The following is a 24,995-nucleotide window of genomic DNA, read 5'->3' as shown; positions in this document are numbered from 1 at the left end:
CAAGGGGCGGGGGGTTTCATCAAGGAGAAACAAACAGAACTTTCATACCGTAGCCTGGCCAGTCATGAAACTGGTTTTCAAAGCTTCTCTGATGCGTACCGTGCCCTCCTGTGCTCTTCTAACCGCCCTGGTGTCTGGCTGCGCATAACCAGCAGCCAGGCGATTTGCTTCAACCTCCCACCCCGCCATAAACATCTCCCCCTTACTCTCACAGATATTGTGGAGCACACAGCAAGCAGTAATAACAGTGGGAATATTGGTTTCGCTGAGGTCTAAGCGAGTCAGTAAACTGCGCCAGCGCGCCTTTAAACGTCCAAATGCACATTCTACCACCATTCTGCACTTGCTCAGCCTGTAGTTGAACAGCTCCTGACTACTGTCCAGGCTGCCTGTGTACGGCTTCATGAGCCATGGCATTAAGGGGTAGGCTGGGTCCCCAAGGATAACTATAGGCATTTCAACATCCCCAACAGTTATTTTCTGGTCTGGGAATAAAGTCCCTTCCTGCAGCTTTTGAAACAGACCAGAGTTCCTGAAGATGCGAGCATCATGCACCTTTCCCGGCCATCGCACGTTGATGTTGGTGAAACGTCCCTTGTGATCCACCAGAGCTTGCAGCACTATCGAAAAGTACCCCTTGCGGTTTATGTACTCGGCGGCTTGGTGCTCCGGTGCCAAGATAGGGATATGGGTTCCGTCTATAGCCCCACCACAGTTAGGGAATCCCATTGCAGCAAAGCCATCCACTATGACCTGCACATTTCCCAGGGTCACTACCCTTGATATCAGCAGATCTTTGATTGCATGGGCTACTTGCATCACAGCAGCCCCCACAGTAGATTTGCCCACTCCAAATTGATTCCCAACTGACCGGTAGCTGTCTGGCGTTGCAAGCTTCCACAGGGCTATTGCCACTCGCTTGTGAACTGTGAGGGCTGCTCTCATCTTGGTATTCATGCGCCTCAGGGCAGGGGAAAGCAAGTCACAAAGTTCCATGAAAGTGCCCTTACGCATGCGAAAGTTTCGCAGCCACTGGGAATCGTCCCAGACCTGCAACACTATGCGGTCCCACCAGTCTGTGCTTGTTTCCCGAGCCCAGAATCGGCGTTCCACAGCATGAACCTGCCCCATTAGCACCATGATACATGCATTGGCAGGGCCCATGCTTTCAGAGAAATCTGTGTCCATGTCCTGATCACTCACGTGACCGCGCTGACGTCGCCTCCTTGCCCGGTATTGCTTTGCCAGGTTCTGGTGCTGCATATACTGCTGGATAATGCGTGTGGTGTTTAATGTGCTCCTAATTGCCAAAGTGAGCTGAGCGGCCTCCATGCTTGCCTTGGTATGGCGTCCGCACAGAAAAAAGGCGCGGAACGATTGTCTGCCGTTGCTCTGACGGAGGGAGGGGCTACTGACGACACGGCTTACAGGGTTGGCTTCAGGGAGCTAAAATCAACAAAGGGGGTGTCTGTACATCAAGGAGTATTTCAGGCAGGACTTCACGGAGGGTTCCAATAAGAAATGGTGCACCTAAGTTATCGTTCTTATTGGAACAAGGAGGTTAGCCTGGCCTCTGATTGATACATGGCTAGATTTACCTCGCTGCACCTTCTCTGTGAGTGACTGCAGTGTGACCTAGAGGAATGAGTCCCCTAGACAGGGGAGGAGGCAAATGAGTACAAAACAAATCTGGTCTATTTCTTGTTTTGACCCACTCCATCTATCTTTTACATCTTTGGCTGGCAGCAGACGGTGCAGAAGGACTGCATGCCATCCACATCTCATGGCTGCTCGGTAGAAGATGGTACAGTACGACTGCTAGCCATCCTCATCTCTTGCCTGCCTGGCAGAAGATGGTACAATACGACTACTAGCAATCCTCATCTCTTGCCTGCCTGGCAGAAGATGGTACAGTACGACTGCTAGCAGTCCATATCGCCTGCCCGCTCACCATAAGACGGTTCAATAGGACTGACTGCAGGACTAAAGAGAATGACCTGGTCAAGTCACTCCAAATTTAGTCCCTGCGCCCATGTCTGCCCAGGCGCTCCCAGCCGACGTGACCAGGAGCACCTCGGACACGACGAGGACGACTACCAGTCGTATTGCACCGTCTGCTGCCAGAAGGCAATGGGTTGCTGCTACTGTGCAGCAAAGCCGTACCGCGTCTGCCAGCACCCAGGAGACATAGGGTGACGGTTACCTGAGCGGGCTCCATGCTTGCCGTGGTATGGCGTCTGCACAGGTAACTCAGGAAAAAAGGCGCGAAATGATTGTCTGCCCTTGCTTTCACGGAGGGAGGGAGGGAACGGGGGCCTGACGATATGTACCCAGAACCACCCGCGACAATGTTTTAGCCCCATCAGGCATTGGGATCTCAACCCAGAATTCCAATGGGCAGCGGAGACTGCGGGAACTGTGGGATAGCTACCCACAGTGCAACGCTCCGGAAGTCGACTCTAGCCTCATACTGTGGAAGCGCTCCGCCGAGTTAATGCACTTAGAGCATTTTCTGTGGGGACACACACACTCGAATATATAAAACCGATTTCTAAAAAACCGACTTCTATAAATTCGACCTTATTCCGTAGTGTAGACATACCCTAAGAGGCTCCATAGCTGTCCACAGCATGTTCGTAGGAGGAGGCTGTACACAAGAGGCCAAATTTTCCTCTGTTATACTCCATCAGTTTCACTGAAGTCAGTGGAGTGCCTGAGCATAACTGAGAGCAGAATTAAACCAAGATTATATTAATCAGAAATCAAAGCAGTGGAGGGTTGGGTTTTTCTGGTCTCCAGAAAGTCCTATACATTAGAACTTTCAAAAGTAATTTCTGGAGAGCTGAAAGGAAAGTGGACACTGATACAATCCTATTTTCTGTTGTACAATCTAAAACACTTAGCAACAATTTATTACAGTGACGGAAGACCCATTTTAAGGATCCTATTGCCCTCCTGTTGAAGCAGGGAGCTTAACCACTGACTCCAGTGGAAGCATAGTCAAGCCCTAACATTAGTGTGAAATGAATCCATAATCACTGCTATTAAGAGATTTATTTTATTTTTTTTACATTGTCTTTACAATGCATTTTGTGGAGTGACATAATTTCTCTTTCAAGCTTGAAATGGTAACTTCTTATTCTTGCTTTGCAGCACTGGTGGTTGCTTACATAACTTTGTAATTATGAGGAGGTTGAATATATCCAATTTACTGACCAAATTGTAGCATCCTATTTAAATGTCTTTTTCACATCATAAAAAGCTTAGCTCTTGTCCCCTAACACCCCTACTCTACTTGCTCTATATTGATGAAATCTTAATCATCTGGACCCATGGAAAAGAAGCCCTTGAGGAATTCCACCATGATTTCAACAATTTCCAACAACCATTAACCTCAGCCTAGACCAATACACACAAGCGGTCCATTTCCTGGACACTACTCTGCTAATAAGCGATGGTCACATAAACACCACCCTATACCGGAAACCTACTGACTGCTGTACTTACATACATGCCTCCAGCTTCCATCCAGGACACACCACACGATCCATTGTCTACAGCCAAGTTCTAAGATACAACCACATTTGCTCCAATCCCTCAGACAGAGAAAAACACCTACAAGATCTCTATGAAGCATTCTTAAAACTACAATACCCACCTGCTGAAGTGAAAAAACAGATTGACAGAGCCAGAAGAGTACCCAGAAGTCACCTACTACAGGACAGGCCCAACAAAGGAAATAACAGAACGCCACTAGCTGTCACCTTCAGCCCCCAACTAAAACTTCTCCAGCGCATCATCAAAGATTACAACCTATCCTGAAAAATGATCCCTCACTCTCACAGATCTTGGGAGACAGGCCAGTACTCGCTTACAGACAGCCCCCCAACCTGAAGCAAATACTCTCCAGCAACCACACTCCAGCAACCACATACCACACAACAAAAACACTAACCCAGGAACCTATCCTTGCAACAAAGCCCGATGCCAACTCTGTCCACATATTTATTCAAGTGACACCATCATAGGACCTAATCACGTTAGCCATGCCATCAGGGGCTCATTCACCTGCACATCTACCAATGTGATATATGCCATCATGTGCCGGCAATGCCCCTCTGCCATATACATTGGCCAAACTGGACAGTCTCTACGCAAAAGAATCAATGGACACAAATCTGACATCAGGAATCATAACATTCAAAAACCGGTAGGAGAACACTTCAACCTCTCTGGCCACTCAGTAAAAGATTTAAGGGTGGCAATTTTGCAACAGAAAAGCTTCAAAAACAGACTCCAGCGAGAAACTGCTGAGCTTGAATTAATATGCAAACTAGATACCATTAACTTGGGTTTGAATAGAGACTGGGAGTGGCTGGGTCATTACACATATTGAATCTATTTCCCTAAGTTAAGTATCCTCACACCTTCTTGTCAACTGTCGAAATGGGCCATCTTGATTATCACTACAAAAGTTTTTTTCTCCTGCTGATAATAGCTCATCATAACTAATCAGCCTATCAGAGTTTGTATGGCAACTTCCAACTTATCTGTGTGTGTATCTATCTATCTATCTATCTATCTTCTTACTATATGTTCCATTCTGTGCATCCGATGAAGTGGGCTGTAGCCCACGAAAGCTTATGCTCTAATAAATTTGTTAGTCTCTAAGGTGCTACAAGTACTCCTGTTCTTTTTTTGGATACAGACAGTGGCGGATTAATGATTTTGCCACCCCTAGGCCCTGAAATAATTGCCACCCCTGCTCCTGGCCCCCCGCCGCAGCTCACCTCCGCTCCAACTCCGTCTCCTCCCCTGAGCGCACTGCTGGGTCCTGCTTCTCCCCGCTCCCTGCCAGTACTTGTGCGCGAAACAGCTTCGCGAAGGAGGGGGATGAGGGGGGAACACGGCGCGCTCAGGAGAGGAGGTGGGGCCAGGGTGGGGATTTGGGGAAGGGGACCAATAGGGGCAGGGAGGGGGTGGGGAATGGGGGCGGGTAACGGGTGGAGTTGGGGCAGGGCTGGGGGTGGAGGGCGCGAACCGGTGCCGGGGAAGCAGCTTTGGCTGCTATTATAAATTTGCTGCCCCTGCAAATTTGCCGCCCTAGGCCTAGGCCTTGTCGGCCTAGGTGTTAATACGCCGCTGGATACAGACTAACACAGCTGCTACTCTGAAACCTTTTGTAAAAGTGTATTTCAAATTAAACTGTTATCTCAGTGAAAATGTATTGTTTAATTAAGGAAGCTATTATAAAAGGATAACTGAGACAACAAAATTCCAAAAGTAACTGAAAAGAAAAGGAGTACTTGTGGCACCTTAGAGACTAACCAATTTATTTGAGCATAAGCTTTCGTGAGCTTTCGTGAGCTGTAGCTCACGAAAGCTTATGCTCAAATAAATTGGTTAGTCTCTAAGGTGCCACAAGTACTCCTTTTCTTTTTGCGAATACAGACTAACACGGCTGTTACTCTGAAAAAAGTAACTGAGTTCACCAATAGGCATTCCCTTTCCTCTTAAAACTATGTGAATGCATTCTCATCAAATGACATTTAGTAAATTGAGGCAGACATCTAACATTGTTAGTCTTAAAAATTCAAAATTTCACCCTGAGTGGCTAACATTTAGTTAGTAGAGTTAAAATGGAGATTAGTAATAACTACTTACATTATTAATATCCCCAGTTAAATTGTGTCAACACTTTAGTGCTAATCATAGGGGGAAAAGAGCTTAATAGCAAGCTACATTACAATATTGCTCTTGAAATGGGATAGCTGATCGGATATTAAAATGATTCCATAAGAAGGGGAAAATCTATAAATTAACACCAGTTAAGGTTCTTCCTCATTTACCTTATTCTGATTTTTTCATTTTCTTTATCTTTCTAAATTGCATTAGGTCAAATTGTGCTCTGACTTGCATCCATATGACTCCATTAAGTCTATCTGTCTAAGGGCAGAGGTTGGTCCCATATCTGCATGCACAGCAGATGAGGTGGGCCTAGGTACATAGGGTGCTGCAGAAAGACCATGTCCAGATGACCTGATAATAAATGTAATCTACTATTTCCTGCTTTGTGTGTGAACACAGAACATGCATTGGCCATTCTCCTTTCATCTTATTCAAGCAGCATATAGTCATATTTCTTCAGTAGCTACTTCATTTTATTCTTTATTCCATGACACACAGGGCCTGGCTGTCCGCTCTCCTGTATTCTGTGCTGTCAGTGATAGCGGTGTAAATGAGGGCAAAGTGTGCCATGTGTTTGCTCTAAGTTGCGCTTCAGAACTAGACCAGCTTAAAGCTGTATTCACCCCGGTGCCTATGTTGGGCACAGAAATGCCACCCATCTGCCCCAATGGTCTGGTAACAAAAGGGGACAAGCTGCAGGAGTGAGGGAGAGAATGCTCAGTGAAGGACACCACATATCTCCTCTCCTTTCCTCATGGACTCTCTGGCACCCAGTGGCCATCTGCAGGGAAGGGGTGCTGATTCCACAGCTCCAGGGATTTAACGTGGAGCACAGGCCATATGAAAAGGCTGGTCTTGAAGATCTTGGTCATTGACATCAATTTGAGCAGGACTGAGGATGAGTTGGTCTGATTCTGACCTCACAAATGGTATTTAGCACTATATTAATGTCAGTGGAGTTCCCCTGATTCTCACCAATGTGAGATCAGAATCAGGCTCTAAGTATCAGGACTACCATTGTTTCTGTAACTTTTTTTTTTTAAGTACAAAAGGAGTAGCCCATTGACTTTATGTTGTTCTTGGGAGTCATTTTGAATCAGAGTCTTACATACATAAATGAATTCCATGTTAGTGTCAGTGTGTTTAAAAACCAGATTAAAACGGAAAAAATGTGGATGAGGGATGCCCTGTGTTTTCCATGCTGTTTTCTCTAAAGTTTACTTACTTACAGCAAGCATCAACAGATAAAGTAACATTTAAATATTTTATTTAAGTAAAACAACTTTAAAATTAAATGATTGAAAATGTAGTAAGTACGACCCTTTAAAGAAAGACATCCAAAGAAATATTCAGTATATTGAAATCTCAATATTGGTTTGGTTTTGTGTTTTATTACCCAGGGCAGCAGGCTGATTAGTATTTAGTGTTTCAGTGATGTTTCCTGTATGTTTGTGATCTCATAAACAAGATCAGTATAAGCTGGTTTATTTGTAATTGCTTTAGGACTCCTGTAGCAGTGATCATTTTGATGAAGTGCCAGCGGTAGAGGGCCAAATTCAGTCCTGGCTTACGCTACATGCAGCCTCATTAAATGTAATGAAATTGCACACTGTACAGTAAACTCTCTGAAATTATTTCTACAGACTCTGGTTGTATTGCATGAGTATATTATTGGAAGGGTGGCTGCTAATATTGTATTGACCCCAGTGACTTCACTGCTAGAAGCACAGTGGGCCTATTTCTCTTCACATTTATCCCTGTTTTCTATTAGCATAAATGCATTTCTTTAATTGGAGTTATTGCTGGTTTGCAGTAATGTAGTTGGAATCATGATGAAGTCAAGTACATGCAGATACAATGTTAACAAAAGAGAAGATTGTAGTATAATAGGCTACATAGCAATACTTGTGCATCTAAGTAATTTATCTAAATACTTTACAAGTAACCAACTGCTACTTACAATGCAGTGGGCTCAATTCTGATTTCCGTTACAAGGTGGCAATAGCTCCACGGAAGGCTGGGAGTAAAACCAGTACGGGATCAGAACTGGGTTTGTTGCTTTCTAAGTTCAGTAGGCAAGACATAAATTTTGCTCCCATCAAAGTTCATGGTAAAACTCCCAGGGTCAGACCTAAAGGCTCAAATTTTACTCTTAGATATGCACATTGCTGTTGGGGATCTGAGGACAGAGTGTAGCCTAATAGTTTTACCAAAGACCTCAACAACCATGCTCCATGTCCACCATTCACATGCTAGTGAGTAGATCTTTTTGGCATTCTCTTACCTCTTCATTTCATAGACCGCTTTGTAAGAGAGAAATTCTCTGAGATGTACTTTGCCAACATGCTGATTCTTACACTGCTTGGCTTATTTAATTCTGTAAACTACCAGGAAGGGCTGTGCAGACTGGTGGTGTTTCACAGACCACCGTGCGAGACCTGCTGTATTTGTTCATGCACAAAATTCTCATATACCTGTGCATATTTGTAGTTTGGACTCAGTTACATGGTTTTTCCACTAAACTCACAAAAATGTATGGTTTTGCTGCAGGAAATGATACATTAATGGAGGCCACCTATATATTTCATGCCAAGAGGATTGAACTGGGGTCTTTTATTAGTTCCTGGCATTTAGATTGTCTATAGATATTGCAATAAACACAAGTAAGGTCAAGTCTTTTACGATTAAAGGATCACTGTTCAGCCTTTGACCTTTAACGCTTCAAAAACCTACTATTAAGAATTCAAAGATGACTGTGGTCAAAATGACTTTTTTTTTCTATCTAACTTTTGTTTACCCTCTCCAGACCTGGATACAAGTACAATAAATTTGTTAATTCTGTTATTATGATTTGGCTAATATTTGTTTCTGGTTGTGCCCACAATATTTGAGCATTTTAGGAACATAAAAGAAAACATTGTCCCTGTGCCTAAACAGCTTAATTCTTGTGCATTCTGTAGTAAAAATATTCTGAAAATTAAGTTCTTATGTAGTACTTCATGTTTTTAAAATCCTGGACACACATAAATTACAGTCTGAAGCAAAGCTCATTAAAGTCAATGAAAAGACTCACATTGACTTGAATGGATCAGGCCCATGATGCTTTATCATATCATATCATAACTCTAGCCAGCCCACAGGTTACATTAACATAACTATTTGGGTTTAAAAAACAAAACACCACACCTGTAATAGATTGTTTTACCAAAAAACACACTCCTAATCAAAATAATTCTACTGATAAAACTTTTCGGAGTAGACCAGGCCTTAGAACCTTATAATGCCACTCATTGCTGTAGTATCTGAATATCTTCCATGTAAAATCCAATAGCAGTAGTGAAGTCCCTCTGCTTCGGGTAGGGTTTTTGGTTGTTTTTGGTACATGTTTATTAGATATAAGGGAATGTCGGTGTTAAGCATCATTCTTATGGTGGAAAGGATTCCTTGAAGAGGAAGGTTTTACAGCATTGCCTAACAAGGGTCAGATTCTGGATGTTTGTTCTATAACCGAATGCCTTGTCCCCAAGCTCTCATAGGCTTTGACCTAGGCTTTGATCTGCATTGTCCCAGAGTAGCACAGCTGTCACTGTGGTTCATAAATCAATATTTCTTTGATGTAGTTGGGGCTTGATCTATGAATTGCTTGGAAAATTAAAATCCAGGGCTAACTGGCATTGGATGCTGACTGGGAGCCCGTGGAGGGACATGAGCATGGGTGTGTGGTAAGGTCATGGAAGCCTAAGCCATGAAGAAGACCATTAGCTTGAAACTGTTTACAAATACTGGGCTCACAAGAAAAAAAATGTTTGTGACTTTCCTATAGCATTTTACATTGGCCTCTTACCAGGAAGATGATAAACTAATCAGTACAAACATTTCAGATGATTCATGCTGTGTTCTGAACAGTCTTCCTTCCAAATTCCTTTATCTACTAAAAGATTGTCAGTTCTGCTCTTTCTCCTCTCCCTGCAGGTATGTTTTTAAATAAATCTCTCTGCTCCGATATTGTAAAGGCTGATAGTGAGATTGGATAATGGCAGTACTTCTTCTTTTATACACACAACAACTATTCATATAATAGTGCTGCATATTACCCTTCTTTGTACTGCAGCATGGTTGTAGCCATGGCAGTTGATTTCCAAATCATAAAAGAATTTGCATTATAATCCCTTGTTTTCATACACTCCTAACTTCTGAACTATTCACCTCATGCCTGATGGTAAATTTGTTTTACAGTAAAATCCCTTCACTTTTCTTATTGTGGGGAGGAGCATTATACCAGATCTTTATGAAAAGAGTTGCAGCAAAAGCAGTTATGAAGTTTATGGGCCAGATTCTCAGTTGGTATAAATTAGCTTTTTTATTGACCATGAAGTTGTGCTGAGTCACACAGTTTGAAGATCTGGCCCTGAAACCTGGCATGGACTAATGCTTTTGTGTGTTTGGAAGAAAAAAAGTAAAATCAACTTGTAAGCAATTTAAAAAAAAACTTCAGACCCAACTCAGTAGGCAACTGTTAAGACTTTTAGCACCATCTATTGAAGCTTCCCCTAATCTATTCAGGTTTGTGTAATAGTGCAACAAACACTGTGTTGCCTGAGTGAGGTTTAAGATTTTTAGAACAACAGTGCATATTCTTCTTGCCTGACCTGACCAAAGAGAAAAGGGTCTATTTCTGCTGACAAAATTTCCAGGAGGGAGGGAGACCTGAGAGACCAAAGCCCTGCCTTAATATCAGAGAGGTCAGGTGAAACTTGTGTGTGTTTAAGTAATTGTGGCGCCTACAGTTTTAGTGTACATTCTCCAGTAGTTTGCACATTCTAAGGATTCATTTAAAATAGAATGTATGGGCCTAATCATCCTCCATCTGTGGGAGGGGAACTCGGGGATAAAATCTCAGTGGTACATTTTCACATCTTTACTCATGCTGAATAGTCCCTAACTCCATGAATAATCATTGAACTTCCTGAAAAATAAGGGACTACTCAACCCCAGTTCTGTCTTTGGAGCAGTGTGTCAAAGCAGTTGCTGTTTCTTCCTGTGAGTGAGATATATGCATCCACAGTATGAGAGAGATGAATGATTGTGGCTTGGTGGTTGACAGTATGTCACCTTATTTTAATTTTTCATTTACGCTAAATGTGGGCCAAATTCTTCACTGATGATTTAAATCAGCCTTGTCCTCAGATCTAATAATAGCCCAGACACTTACCATGGTTCATGCTGCTCTAATTTGCAGCTTCATTTCATCTGGGATAGTGCCTAGATAAACTAGCTGGCTCCCGGAGAAGTTGAGATATATGGGTGAGATAATAAATAACTTGATGATTAAATGAACGGACTGACGTGTGTGAGCCAATATAGTGGGGATCATGATGGTAAATAATGATTTGCTAATTCCCCTTTTTTACCCAATATGTGACCAACTATTTTAGTGGTTTCAGGAGGATTTTACTTATTAGGGACAGAAGGCGCTCCAGGAACAAGCATGGTCTGTCAACAGATTAAGAGCTATGTTCGCAAGCTGCCAGTACTAGGGAGCTCAGAGTGTGCATATTTGTTTTAAACCAGCATAATTTTTTTCATAAAGAGCATTCTTAGAAAGCCAGGGTTATAGGTGAATGCTTTTTCTTTTCAAATACAGTCTTTCTTTCTACATGATAAGTGAAGCTTTATGGTTGGATAGGGCAGTGACTCTCAACCTTTCCAGACTACTGTACCCCTTTCAGGAGTCAAATTTGTCTTGCATACCCCCAAGTTTCACCTCACTTAAAAACTACTTGCTTACAAAATGAGACATAAAAATACAGAAGTGTCAAAGTATACTGTTACTGAAAAATTGCTTACTTTCTCATTTTTACCATATAATTATAAACTTTAGTTTGTATTGACTTTGCCAGTGCTTTTTATGTAGCCTGTTGTAAAACTAGGCATATTTCTAGATGAGTTGATGTATCCCCTGAAAGACCTCAGCGTGCCCCCAGGGAACACATACCCCTAATTGAGAACCAAATGGGAGATGGTAGAGCGGGGTCAATTTTATAAATGGGCCTGGACCAGGGTTGGGCAAACTTTTTGGCTCGAGGGCCACAATGGGGTTGCAATACTATATGGAGGGCTGGGTAGGGAAGGCTGTGCCTCCCCAAACAGCCTGGCCCCTGCCCCCTACCTGCCCCCTCCCGCTTCCTACTCCCTGACTGCCCCCCTCAGAATCCCTGACCCATCCAACCCCCCCTACTCCTTGTCCCATGACTGCCCCCTCCTGGGACCTCCACCCCTAACTGCCCCCCCTGGATCCCACCCCCTATCCAACCCCCCCTTCTCCCTGTTCCCTGACTGCCCCGACCCCTATCCACACCCCTGACAGGCCCCCTGGGACTCCCACGCCTATCCAACCCCCGTGTTCCCCGTTCCCTGACACTCCCCCAAAACCTCCGCCCCATCCAACTGCCCCCTGCTCCCTGTCCCCTGACTGCCCCCCCCCCAGAACACCTGCCCCCTGACAGGCCCCCGGGACTCCCACGCCTATCCAACTGCTCCCTGTCCCCTGACTGCCCCCTGGGACACCCCGCTCCCTGCCCCCTTACCATGCCGGAGCCTGCCACACTGCCTGGCAGGAGCAGGGGGCCAGAGTGCTGAGGCTGCAGGCGAGGGGGGACAGCAGGGGATGGGCCAGGGGCTAGCCTCCCTGGCCAGGAGCTCTGGGGCCAGGCAGGATGGTCCCGCGGGCTGGATGTGGCCTGCGGTCGTAGTTTGCCCACCTCTGGCCTAGACCAACACCCCAGCTTCACTCATTGTCACGCATAGCATACAGAATTGACTTTCCTCTAACTTTATATCCGATCCTATGTCTTTATAATGGACAGACTCAAAATTGTGGATCGGAACACTCCCTATCCAGTTCTGATATAAACTTTGCAGTTGAGGCCTATCTATCTCTAATTTTTGGATGTGAGGGGATACAACTCCTCAGTGTCGTATGTTGGATTCAGAAATAAGTCAACCTGAAAAGGGTTCTTGATTTGCTCCTGTTTTGGATGGATTCCAGCTGAATGGCTCCCAGAAGAATCAAAATTTCAAGTCCCGTCAAAACACTCAGGCCCGGGACAGGGGGAACTCACCCTCTCAGTTCTCCTGCTCTTTGACCAGATGGACTCTTGTATTTCTTCTATTTAGGAATCTTAGATCTCTCTAGTCAGGTGAAGCCCACAACAGCAGATAGCCAGCTGGAAGACATTAACTGTTGCTGCCTACCTGCCTCTTACTTTCAGCCCTGTAGAAACCCCTTGTAGCCTGATTCAAGGATTGTTCCTGCCTTCAGGCCTGATCATGCTTCATTGAGTTTGATAGTAAAATTCACACTGACTTCAGTTAGAGTATGAGGTACTTCATTTTATTTTCATCTTGTTTCCAGGGTTTTGATATCAACAAATCATTAGAGCCCTGCAAATCCGCGGGTATCCGCATCTAGCAAAGCTCTACAAAGCTCTACAAATCATATAGGAAACTTTTCTATAATGTGCCCCCACCTCTCTCATCCAGAAAATGTATGTGTCAGTCTTTTGTATGTGGCTTGTCGTAACTTTCCTAGTTTGTCACAAGGAGTTGATTGGCATATGAATCCAGATAGCAGGTTCCTGGCTTAGATTGAGAAACACCTTGGACGCTGTAAAATCTGATGAGCAATTTGTCTCCTCTCAACCTCTTTTGTTCAGCAGCATATGATCAAATCTGTAATGAGGCTGCTCTGGAGGATAGCATTATTTCTATTAAGTAATCTAAAATTAGTTACAGGGGAAAGGTAGATCAATAGATTGTTCTTGTGCTCAAGATCATTTGGCTAACTATTTTTCCAATCTAGTTTTCCTGGGGATCCAAACAGTTGAAAATTCTGTGTGTTCCACAAAGAATACCAATTGTTGCTATGTCTATAACATTTCCCCATAGCTGGCCATTAACATGCCTGTAGGAGGGATGATAAAAGGATAACGTTCTGTTTTGTCTGCATATGTGCCACTGCCTTCTCCTGTACAGAAAAGCAAAACCTGCTTGTGTCTACATCGCTTTCCCCCATATTAGCCAGTAGGATTTGCTTCTTTAAGATACAGACCATTGCTTTGGGGCCAAAGATCCCGAGTTTTATACCCAGTGTAGTAGCTGGGTTGTTCTTTGCATTATGTGTACAATACTTAAATTATTTTATGTAATCATTACATAAGAACACGGAGAACTTGCAGCTCACTCTCTGTCCAAGGCCCTACCCTCCAATATGGAGGGAGACCTCTTTGACCTCTCTAGCCCCACAACCTTACACAACAGCTGTTATGCACAAACCTCAGTAGTGTCTATATGGGTGTGGCCATACATTTTTTCTCGTTAAGTTTACTGCATGAATATATAATATATGGTGTGTGGAGTTTGTACACTCACTCTCTGCCTATATATTTACTCTCCATTGTATGTAATAACCCTTGAAGCTTAAAGATTAATTATCCTCTGTAAGAATTTTGTCCTTTTCCATTTGTGCAAACATTAGTTTTATTATCAACATCAGTGATTCCATCACTAATGTCTGTGAAAAGAGTGTTTAGAGTGTTTTAATGTGTGTTTCTTCTGCTAGCTGGCTGGCTCTCTGCCATTGTGAGAGTAAACATACATTGTAGCTTCTGCATAAACAGTGATCATTTATAAGCAACTTTAATGTAGAAAATTATGGCATTTAGGGGAAAAGAAGTAACCAACCACAGTAGATCATAGCAATGTTAAAGTACAAACAGCTCAAAGTTCAAGCCTCAACTACTTGCCACGGTGTACTTGAAAGCTGTTTCTTATTGCCAGAACCCAGCTGTTAATGAACATTTTAAAATATTGACTTTTTTGTTGTTGTTTGTGGTAAGTAATCCTGTTGTAAAAATATTTTAACCTACTTAAGGATTGCCTTGTAAATACAGTGCCAAGGCCAGATCCAATCTCAGTCCTTGCAGTCCTGCCTACCGCTCCCATCAGCATGGAAAACAGTCCAGAGGCATAAAGAAGAAGTAGGGCCATGACTTGTCTCCTCTTTCCACCCCTTATAAAGTCTAGCAAGCCAGGCAGGAGGAAACAGCCCGCACCATCCAAGGGCATTGTTCAGTGAGGATGCTCCTCTTTCAGGCCAGGGCCATTGTATTAATTGCACAGTCTGTCCCTTAGCTGTTTTTCAGCTCGTTCCATGATTCAAACAGACAAATGCTTCCAGTGGTCCCAAAGAACTAAAGGCAGGTTGCAGGGTTACTTAGACGCAGCTAGATGTGGTGTTTAGGTTATGTAAAATGTGTCCAGAGCCACTCGGATGGGCACTTTTTAATTTATGTATAAATAAATAATATCTAACCTGCGAACCAGTGCTTCATCTAGGCAGTGTAGGTGGCTGTGTCATACCACAATTCCTCACTGGGAAAAAAGAAGTTAAGGGAAAGGTAGCATATTCCTTCTGCTCTTGTGGGGCATAACCAGGATGTACCAACCATCACCCTGGCCATGTTGTGTGTACAGTTTGTCATATCCATTTTCCTCACCCTTTGTCTGTCCTTGCCTTTGAAAAGACTGTAAACTCTTGGGGCAGAGACTGTCTTCCTCCAGGTTTGGAAAGCATCTGGCTTTTTTTGGGCACTATATCAATATAAACAATAAGTGATGAATTAAAAAATAAATAGTGTTCATTTAAATGTTGCATTCATTTCTTGGATAGTGACTTAAAGCCAAATTTGCCATCGTTGCTCTTGATAGATCTTATCTTATAGGGATGCTTGTGTCCTGAATGCTTGAGCAGTGCCTTATTCCATGAGCATTCTCTTTGCAATACGATTGAAATCAGATGGCATTACACTGCACTTTTGTGGGTTCTTGTCTTCAGTTTGGAGCATTTGCAGACTCAAATAGCCATCATTACTGCCCCTCCATCAGGGTTTTCAACAAGTAAACTTCAATACAAAATGTTTGTTTTAAATGATTATTTAATAGTGTGAAGTGTAATAGTGAAGAATAATCTGTCATCTGAAAATATTGGTTTACTTTGTTCTTTGGGATTAATTGCAAATTAGAATAGATTAATTAGCAAATAGTAATTGCTGCAATTTAGTAGTGTATTTTGTAATATGTACTGATGATGTCATGTTTCATAGAGGAAAAACTGAGTATCATGCAGTAGCAGAATAAATATTAGACAAACACTAATATTGGTCTAGATAATACTTGGTCAGAAATGGTCTAGATAATACTTAGTCCTGCCATGAGTGCAGGGGACTGGACTTAATGATGACCTCTGGAGGTCCCTTCCAGTCTTACTATTCTATGATTCTAATATCTTATAACTGGATAGTTCACACTGAAGTTTATCAGTAAGAATCATGGGTTGATTAGCTGGTGGGTTGGTGTGATGTGTGAGTGTCCCCCCCCTTTTTTTTTAAAGGCATTGGATTGTATTGCCTGGACACTCCAGCCCGTCAAGAGTACAAATACAAAAATGTTCTCCTATTTGAGCCAATATTTGAATTAATTAATTTGGTCACACTTACACCCCTGTTGAATTCATTTTCTAGGGTTGTTGTGTATTGGAATTTTACTGCCAAAAACAAATTTCAGTGACAAGCACAAATATTTGCAGAAACGAAGAGTGTGTTAGGAGACATACCCAATTAGCCTGTGCACCACTGCCATAGGAGGAATATCCTGCTGGTTAGATGTGTCTGGCCTCCTTAATTCAGTGTACACTGTGTAACTTCTCTGAAAAAATGTAAAGCATTCAGACGCATGGTGTGGTGCCCTGCTCTGAGCCATCTGGACCTGCAGCTGCAGGATGGCTGGCCCATGTACAGATCATACTGTCAGCCTCCCTCCATTTATTGTAACTTGTGTTACAGTAGCCTCCAGAGGTTTTCATCAAGATTGGCACTTTACTGTGGTAGATCTGCACAGACACATAGTCCCTGTCCTAAAGAGTTTACAGTCTAAACAGTCAAGACAGGCAAAGGGTAGGAGAAAGGAAATGTTATCATCCCCCATCTATAGTTGGGGATATGAGAGACAGAGAGATTAAATGATTTTGGAAAGTGTAGGGGACAATTTCCTGGTGCAAGTGCTGGAGGAACCAACAAGAGGCAGAGCTCTTCTTGACCTGCTGCTCACAAACCGGGAAGAATTAGTAGGGGAAGCAAAAGTGGATGGGAACCTGGGAGGCAGTGACCATGAGATAGTCGAGTTCAGGATCTTAACACAGGGCAGAAAAGAGAGCAGCAGAATACAGACTCTGGACTTCAGAAAAGCAGACTTTGACAACCTAGGGAACTGATGGGCAGGATCCCCTGGGAGAATAACATGAAGGGGAAAGGAGTCCAGGGGAGCTGTCTGTATTTTAAAGAATCCTTATTGAGGTTACAGGAACAAACCATTTAGATGTCTAGAAAGAATAGTAAATATGGCAGGCGACCAGCTTGCCTTAACAGTGAAATCCTTGTTGATCTTAAACACAAAAAAGAAGCTTACAAGAAGTGGAAGATTGGACAGATGACCAGGGAAGAGTATAAAAATATTGCTCGGGCATACAGGAGTGAAATCAGGAAGGCCAAATCACACTTGGAGTTGCAGCTAGCAAGAGATGTTAAGAGTAACAAGAAGGGTTTCTTCAGGTATGTTAGCAACAAGAAGAAAGTCAAGGAAAGTATGGGCCCCTTACTGAATGAGGGAGGCAACCTAGGACAGAGGATGTGGAAACAGCTAATGACTCAATGCTTTTTTTGCCTCTGTCTTCACGAACAAGGTTAGCTCCCAGACTGCTGCACTGGGCATCACAGCATGGGGAGGAGGTGACCACCCTCTGTGAAGTGGTTCGGGACTATTTAGAAAAGCTGGATGAGCAAAAGTCCATGGGGCCAGATGCGCTGCATCCGAGAGTGCTAAAGGAGTTGGTGGATGTGATTGCAGAGCCATTGGTCATTTGAAAACTCATGGCGATCGGAGGAGGTCCCGGATGACTGGAAAAAGGCTAATGTTGTGCCCATCTTTAAAAAAGGGAAGAAGGAGGATCCTGGAAACTACAGGCCAGTCAGCCTCACCTCAGTCCCTGGAAAAATCATGGAGCAGGTCCTCAAAGAATCAATTCTGAAGCACTTAGAGGAGAGGAAAGTGATCAGGAGCAGTCAGCATGGATTCACCAAGGGCAAGTCATGCCTGACTAATCTAATTGCCTTCTATGATGAGATAACTGGCTCTGTGGATGAGGGGAAAGCAGTGGACGTCTTGTTCCTTGACTTTAGCAAAGCTTTTGACACGGTCTCCCACAGTATTCTTGCCAGCAAGTTAAAGAAGTATGGGCTGGATGAATGGACTATAAGGTGGATAGAAAGCTGGCTACATTGTCAGGCTCAACGGGTAGTGATCAATGGCTCCATGTCTAGTTGGCAGCCGGTATCAAGTGGAGTGCCCCAAGGGTCAGTCCTGGGGCTGGTTTTTTTCAATATCTTCATTCATGATCTGGATATTGGGATGGATGCACCCTCAGCAAGTTTGCAGATGACACTAAGCTGGGAGGAGAGGTAGATATGCTGGAGGGTAGGGATACGATACAGAGGGACCTAGACAAATTAGAGGATTGGGCCAAAAGAAATCTGGTGAGGTTCAACAAGGACAAGTGCAGAGTCTTGCACTTAGGACGGAAGAATCCCATGCACCGTTACAGGCTGGGGACCGACTGGCTAAGCAGTAGTTCTGCAGAAAAGGACCTGGGGATTACAGTGGACGAGAAGCTGGATATGAGTCAACAGTGTGCCCCTGTTGCCAAGAAGGCCAATGGCATTTTGGGATGTATACGTAGGGGTATTGCCAGCAGATCGAGGGACGTGATCGTTCCCCTCTATTCGACATTGGTGAGGCCTCATCTGGAGTACTGTGTCCAGTTTTGGGCCCCACACTACAAGAAGGATGTGGAAAAATTGGAAAACGTCTAGTGGAGGGCAACAAAAATGATTAGGGGACTGGAACACATGTCTTATGAGGAGAGGCTGAGGGAACTAGGATTGTTTAGTCTGCAGAAGAGAAGAATGAGGGGGGATTTGATAGCTGCTTTCAACTACCAAAGAGGATGGATCTAGACTGTTCTCAGTGGTAGCAGAAGACAGAACGAGGAGTAATGGTCTCAAGTTGTAGTGGGGGAGGTTTAGGTTGGATATTAGGAAAAACTTTTTCACTAGGAGGGTGGTAAAATGCTGGAATGCGTTACCTAGGGAGGTGGTGGAATCTTCTTCCTTAGAAGTTTTTAAGGTCAGGCTTGACAAAGCCCTGGCTGGGATGATTTAGTTGGGGATTGGTCCTGCTTTGAGCAGGGGGTTGGACTAGATGAATTCCTGAGGTCCCTTCCAACCCTGATATTCTATGATTCTATGATTTACAAGGCCACATGGAAAGTCTACAGGAGAACAGGGAACTGGACCTAACTTGAGTTCCTGTCCAGTGCTTTTGCACATAATACTATCTTTTAATTCTTCTTCTTCTCTTCAACTGACCACCGTCCTCCTCCTGCTACTTCGATCCTTTCAATAAGTATAGGATTATGCCTTTAATGCAAATTTTATTATTCAGGGTATTGTATTTTAGATAATGTCAGTATTTCTCTTTCAACATATTACATATATTTAACATCTTTTTTAAGAATTTTATTTTAATGAAAAACTATAGGGTCAAGTTCTGCTTTAGGTTACACTGTTGTAATGCCATGGATTTAACTGGAATTGTTCCAGATTTACGCCAACATCATTGAGATCAGAATCTATCCCATATATTTTACTTTTGTGTTTAAATAAGGCATACCTTTCACTAGATGATTCTTACATAAAAAAAGCTTTTACTTTACTGAATGTTAGCTCGCATATGGAAAATAAAGCAAAACCTTTTGAATAGACATGGACACATATGTTTTATGATCTTTATTGTGATTTATTATAGAGCCATTGGGCTAAATTCAGTCTGGCTTCAGTGGGTGCAGCTGGTTATGCAATCAAGTGGAGTTGTGTGCTCTTTCAGTATGGCAGGGCAGAATTTGGTCTATTAAAAGTACTTGTGTTTACTGCTGTTTTTTATGTTGGCTTAAAATGTATTTAGGGAGGGGTGACAGATTGGGATGAATGGAAACCAGGTCCAGTGTATATGTGAAGACGTCTAATTTGGCCAACTTGTTGGACCACAGCAAAAAGCATGAGTCTGTACACTTTAGTTAAACAGCCCAGGCCTTGTAGCTGGAGTGTGTAAAAGATCCATATCTTCTATGTGTTGGGCAGAGTGGGATTCATATTACACAGTGAGCAGTGGGTTACATGTAGGGCTCTGGTTTTGAAAAGTGTCTATTATGTGGAAAAGGCAAATGTGTGGAACTAGCTAATTTGGGTGAATTGTGTCCAAGATGTGTCCCAGATTATCCCCTCTTTTATTCAGTGTGCCAGTTTAGCTCGATTGCCATTCCAAAAAAAAAAAACAAAAACCTGGAAATCTGAGTACTTTCAAATGAGAGAAATATGGTGAGGCTGATGTCCCATATATATTATGCCAGTATCCACCTGGCATAAGTGACAGGAGAGCTGACCCTGAGTTTGTTGTAAATTGAACATATGCTGCATGTTTTGGGTACTTGATGCTTGATTAATAAAATCTGACTAGCCCTTTTAAACAGATAATGTTGTAAATATGGGATTTATCCTGAGGGTACTTGTATGTCTTCTGGTCTCTACCATGAACTGATGACTGTTGTATTCTCTGCTGCAGGATTCCTGTCATCCCTGCCTGGGCAGTTTTTTCATGGGGAATGTTGGAGGGATTATATACAGTGGGCATATTTTACTGCAGCTCTAAACGGGACAAATATGTAACTTCTAATTAACTTTTTCTGCTGATTGAAGCACGTACAGTGGATCACTTGGGGCCAGACATCACCATGGCCTGCTGGCTAGAGGGGAACATGCACGTGGTGACTGGGTCTGCATATTTACTGGTCCTCTTTAGAGTACTCCTGTGTAGACCCTCCCACACTGATTACACTAGGGAGAAGGGGAGGTAAGAGACACTCTCCATGGTCTCTTGCCCTAGGCTGTGGGCAGGATCTAGCTTACAGTAATATTGCCTCACCCTAAGTAATGCAGAGATGTCATCCTTTCTCTATTCACTGGTATTAAAAATATTGGGCCAAATCCTAATGTCCTTACTCAGTTCATTTTTTTTTTTACCCAAGTTGAAACTGAACTTCAGACATAGCCCAGTAGTCGCAATTAAAAAAAAATGAATAAGCGTGTACAGCACATTCATGGAGGATTTAATAATCATTTTTCATGTATGGTATTGGGATATTGTAACTTAAGCTTGAAATAAATCATCTAGAGTAGGGTACATAGCAGCTGAATTTCAGTAAAGACTTCTAATGGATCATAAGTAGTATTTATTATGAAGCATCTAGCTGATTTTAAAAAATAAGTTAGGCATTTCAGCTACAGCATTTACCTCTGAAACCCTCTGTTAATTTTGGTGATTTTGCAACCATGTTTCCTTATTTTTTAAAAAAAGACAAAACAAAAACCTCTTTCCTCATCTGTTTTGTAAAAAATAAAAGAGGAAACTGACTGACTAATTGAATAGACAGTGGAAACAGTGAAGCTAATTATACACAAAGTGTTGTCAAATACACATAGTAAAGAGTGAAAATGCTTCTTTAATTTCTTTGTTATACTAATCAGAAGTGTCACTTCTAAACATAATAGATGAAAAACTTCTGTAAAATTGTTTTTTAGTCAGTGAATTTTTTTAAGAATTTTTTTAAAAGAATCAATTTTTTTTGTCTGATGCTGTGGAACAATACTACATACATCTAAGGAGAAGCACAATTGTCACTCCCAGGAAAGACGTCTGGACAAAAAACATATTAGAGGGGAAGCTCTTCTCTAGAGAAATGACACAGAAAATCAGCCTGGTAATGGTATTTAAGTTTGAATGTTCATTCACTTTCCTCTCAAGTTAAGTGACTGTCTTATCTATCATTGTCAAGGTTCCTCCCCCACTCTGAACTCTAGGGTACAGATGTGGGGACCTGCATGAAAAACCTCCTAAGCTTATCTTTACCAGCTTAGGTCAAAACTTCCCCAAGGTACAAAATATTACACCCGTTATCCTTGGAATGGCCGCTACCACCACCAAACAATTACTGGTTACTGGGGAAGAGCTGTTTGGACGCGTCTGTCCCCCCAAAATACTTCCCAAAACCTTGCACCCCACTTCCTGGACAAGGTTTGGTAAAAAGCCTCACCAATTTGCCTAGGTGACTACAGACCCAGACCCTTGGATCTTAAGAACAATGAACAATCCTCCCAACACTTGCACCCCCCCTTTCCTGGGAAATGTTGGATAAAAAGCCTCACCAATTTGCATAGGTGACCACAGACCCAAAACCTTGGATCTGAGAACAATGAAAAAGCATTCAGTTTTTACAAGAAGACTTTTAATAAAAAATAGAAGTAAATAGAAATAAAGAAATCCCCCCTGTAAAATCAGGATGGTAGATATCTTACAGGGTAATTAGATTCAAAACATAGAGAACCCCTCTAGGCAAAACCTTAAGTTACAAAAAAGATATACAGACAGAAATAGTTATTCTATTCAGCACAATTCTTTTCTCAGCCATTTAAAGAAATCATAATCTAACACATACCTAGCTAGATTACTTACTAAAAGTTCTAAGACTCCATTCCTGTTCTGTCCCTGGCAAGAGCAGCACACAGATAGACCCAGACCCTTTGTTCCTCTCCCTCCTCCCAGCTTTTGAAAGTATCTTGTCTCCTCATTGGTCATTTTGGTCAGGTGCCAGCGAGGTTACCTTTAGCTTCTTAACCCTTTACAGGTGAGAGGAGCTTTCCCCTGGCCAGGAGGGATTTCAAAGGGGTTTACCCTTCCCTTTATATTTATGACAATCATATTGTCACATTTAATGAAAAACCTATAGCCTGTTTAGCACATTTGAGGGTTTTTTTGCTTATAATCCAGCATTCAATTTGGCTTGGTGGATTGGACAGCCTTACTTTGTTTGCAGTATTTTGAGTATTTCTTTCTCTTTTTTGCATTTGAGGTTTATTCAGCAGAAATTAGCTTCTGGAAATACTGAGCTGTGGAAGCTGGAAAGACTTTCTGGGCTTGGCACCCTTTGAATCTTATCCTAATTTAGAAGAACATTTGTAGAGCTATTGCCACTTTCGAATGCAGTGCTTCTGGAGTATGCATGTGTGAACAACGCAGACTCTGGCATGCCATGCAGCTTCTTCATGTGGAGTCCTCCTCTGGGAGACCTATTAATAGTTGGGAATGGCACAGAGAGTTGGGCTGCATGTATGCTGTTTTAGTCTTATTTTAAATTCTCACTTTTCAGAGTGGTGTAATGTCCCCAGTATGGATGCTACAAGCTGCTAGTCCGAAGTCACATAGCAGGTCAGCACCTTAACCATATTGGTTAGACTCCAAGAGCGCAATCTATTTAGTTTATCACTATCAGGAAGTGGTCCCCCAAACTTTTTACCTCTTGGGCCTCCCACCCTGACTTGGCCCTGTCTGCACCTCCCAACCCCCCAGAACTGGGGCCGGGAGCGGAGGACACGGCTCTGGGAGGGGAGACATGGACAGGAGTAAGGGGACCAGTGGCTGGAGCCACAGCTGGGGGCTGGCCCAGGCTCCAGCTGCTCCCCCCCGAATGTTCCTCAGCACCCCCCTAAGGGAGCACGCCCCACAGATAGGGAACCTCTGCTATAAGGCATGTTTTTAAATCCTTTAGTCATCCTCACGGCTCTTTGAACACTGTCCAATTTATCAACATCTTTCTTGAATTGTGGACACAATATTCCAGCAATGTCTCACCTGTGCCAAATATAGAGGTAACATAACCTCTGTACTCCCAGTCAAGGTTCTCCCATTCATTCATCCCAGGATCACATGAGCTGTTTTGGCCACAGGATCACACTGGGGTTCTTGTTCTGTTGATTATCCACCATGACCCCCAAATCTTTTTCAGAATCACTGCTTCTCGAGATAGATCCCCCAATCCTGCAAGTGTGGCCTACATTCTTTGTTCTGAGATGTATGTACTTACACTTAGCTGTATTAAAATCAATATTGTTTGTTTGCACCCAGTTTAACAGGAGACCCAAATTGCTCTGTATCCGTGACCAGTCATCTTCAATATTTACCACTCCCCCAATTTTTTGTGTCATCTGCAAACTTTATCAGTGGTGATTTTCAGTTTTCTTCCAAGTCTCTGATAAAAGTGTTAAATAGTGTAGGGCCAAGAACCAGCCCCTGCAGGACCCCACTGGAAACATACACACTTGATGATAATTCCCCAGTTAAAATTACAGACCTATCAGTTATCCATTTTTTCCACTTAATGTGTGCCTTGTTAATTTTAACTGCCACTCAGTTGAGAAAGAGCCAGTATTATGTACAATATTTGTTATATTCCACAGCTTTTTTAAGCCTTCATTCTTGTTGAATACCTTATTCCATCTCTTATTTTATATGTTACCTAATTTCCAATTCCTATACAGGTTTTTTTTGTATTCACTTTATTATGCTAATTCACCTTAGTTGTATGGTTATTTTGTTCAAATCATCTTGATGCTTAAATTTTACTGGGGTTCGCCTGTGGGTTTCACATATTATGCTTTTAATCTCTCCAATTCATCCCTGGTCCTTATGTTCCTAGCTAGCTGATTACACAAGCCCTGCAAAGTTAAATTGAAAAGTTTTGGTTAACTTCCCTCAAGATGAGCTATTAGATTTTTAATTAGGTGTTCATGAGAATGTGTTGTTTTTCATAGATTTTTTTAAGGTCAGAAGAGACCACTGTGATCATCTCGTCTGACCTCTAGGATAACACAGACCATAGGAGTTACTTGAATTAATTCCTGTTTGAACTGGAGCATATCTTTTAGAAAAACATCCAGTCGTGACTTTAAAATTTCCAATGATGGAGAATCCACCACAGCCCTTGCTATACTGTTCCAGTAGTTAATTACCCTCATTAAAAATGTGTGCTTTATTTCTAGTCTAAATTTGTCTAGTTTCATCTTCCAGCCATTGAATTTTGTTACATCTTTGTCTGCTAGACTGAAGAGTTCTCTATTACCAAATTTCTGTTCCCCATGTGGGTGCTTATAGACTGATCAATAACTCCCTAACATTCTCTTTTATATGCTAAATAGATTAAACCTTAAATCATTCTCGTGGCTCTTCTCTTTACCCTCTCCATTTAT

The 24,995-nt window shown here is 42.6% G+C and overlaps 1 protein-coding gene across 15 annotated transcripts in view; it reads left to right on the top strand.

Annotated features, from left to right (window-relative positions):
• The window catches only part of LRRC7 (leucine rich repeat containing 7), a 402,665-nt gene that overhangs the window by 34,112 nt on the left and 343,558 nt on the right, over positions 1–24,995 (top strand). The window lies entirely within an intron of this gene.

This window comes from Caretta caretta, chromosome 8 (genome assembly GCF_965140235.1).
Source record: "Caretta caretta isolate rCarCar2 chromosome 8, rCarCar1.hap1, whole genome shotgun sequence".
Classification (NCBI taxonomy): domain Eukaryota; kingdom Metazoa; phylum Chordata; order Testudines; family Cheloniidae; genus Caretta; species Caretta caretta.
This window is presented reverse-complemented; position numbering and strand designations above follow the sequence as displayed.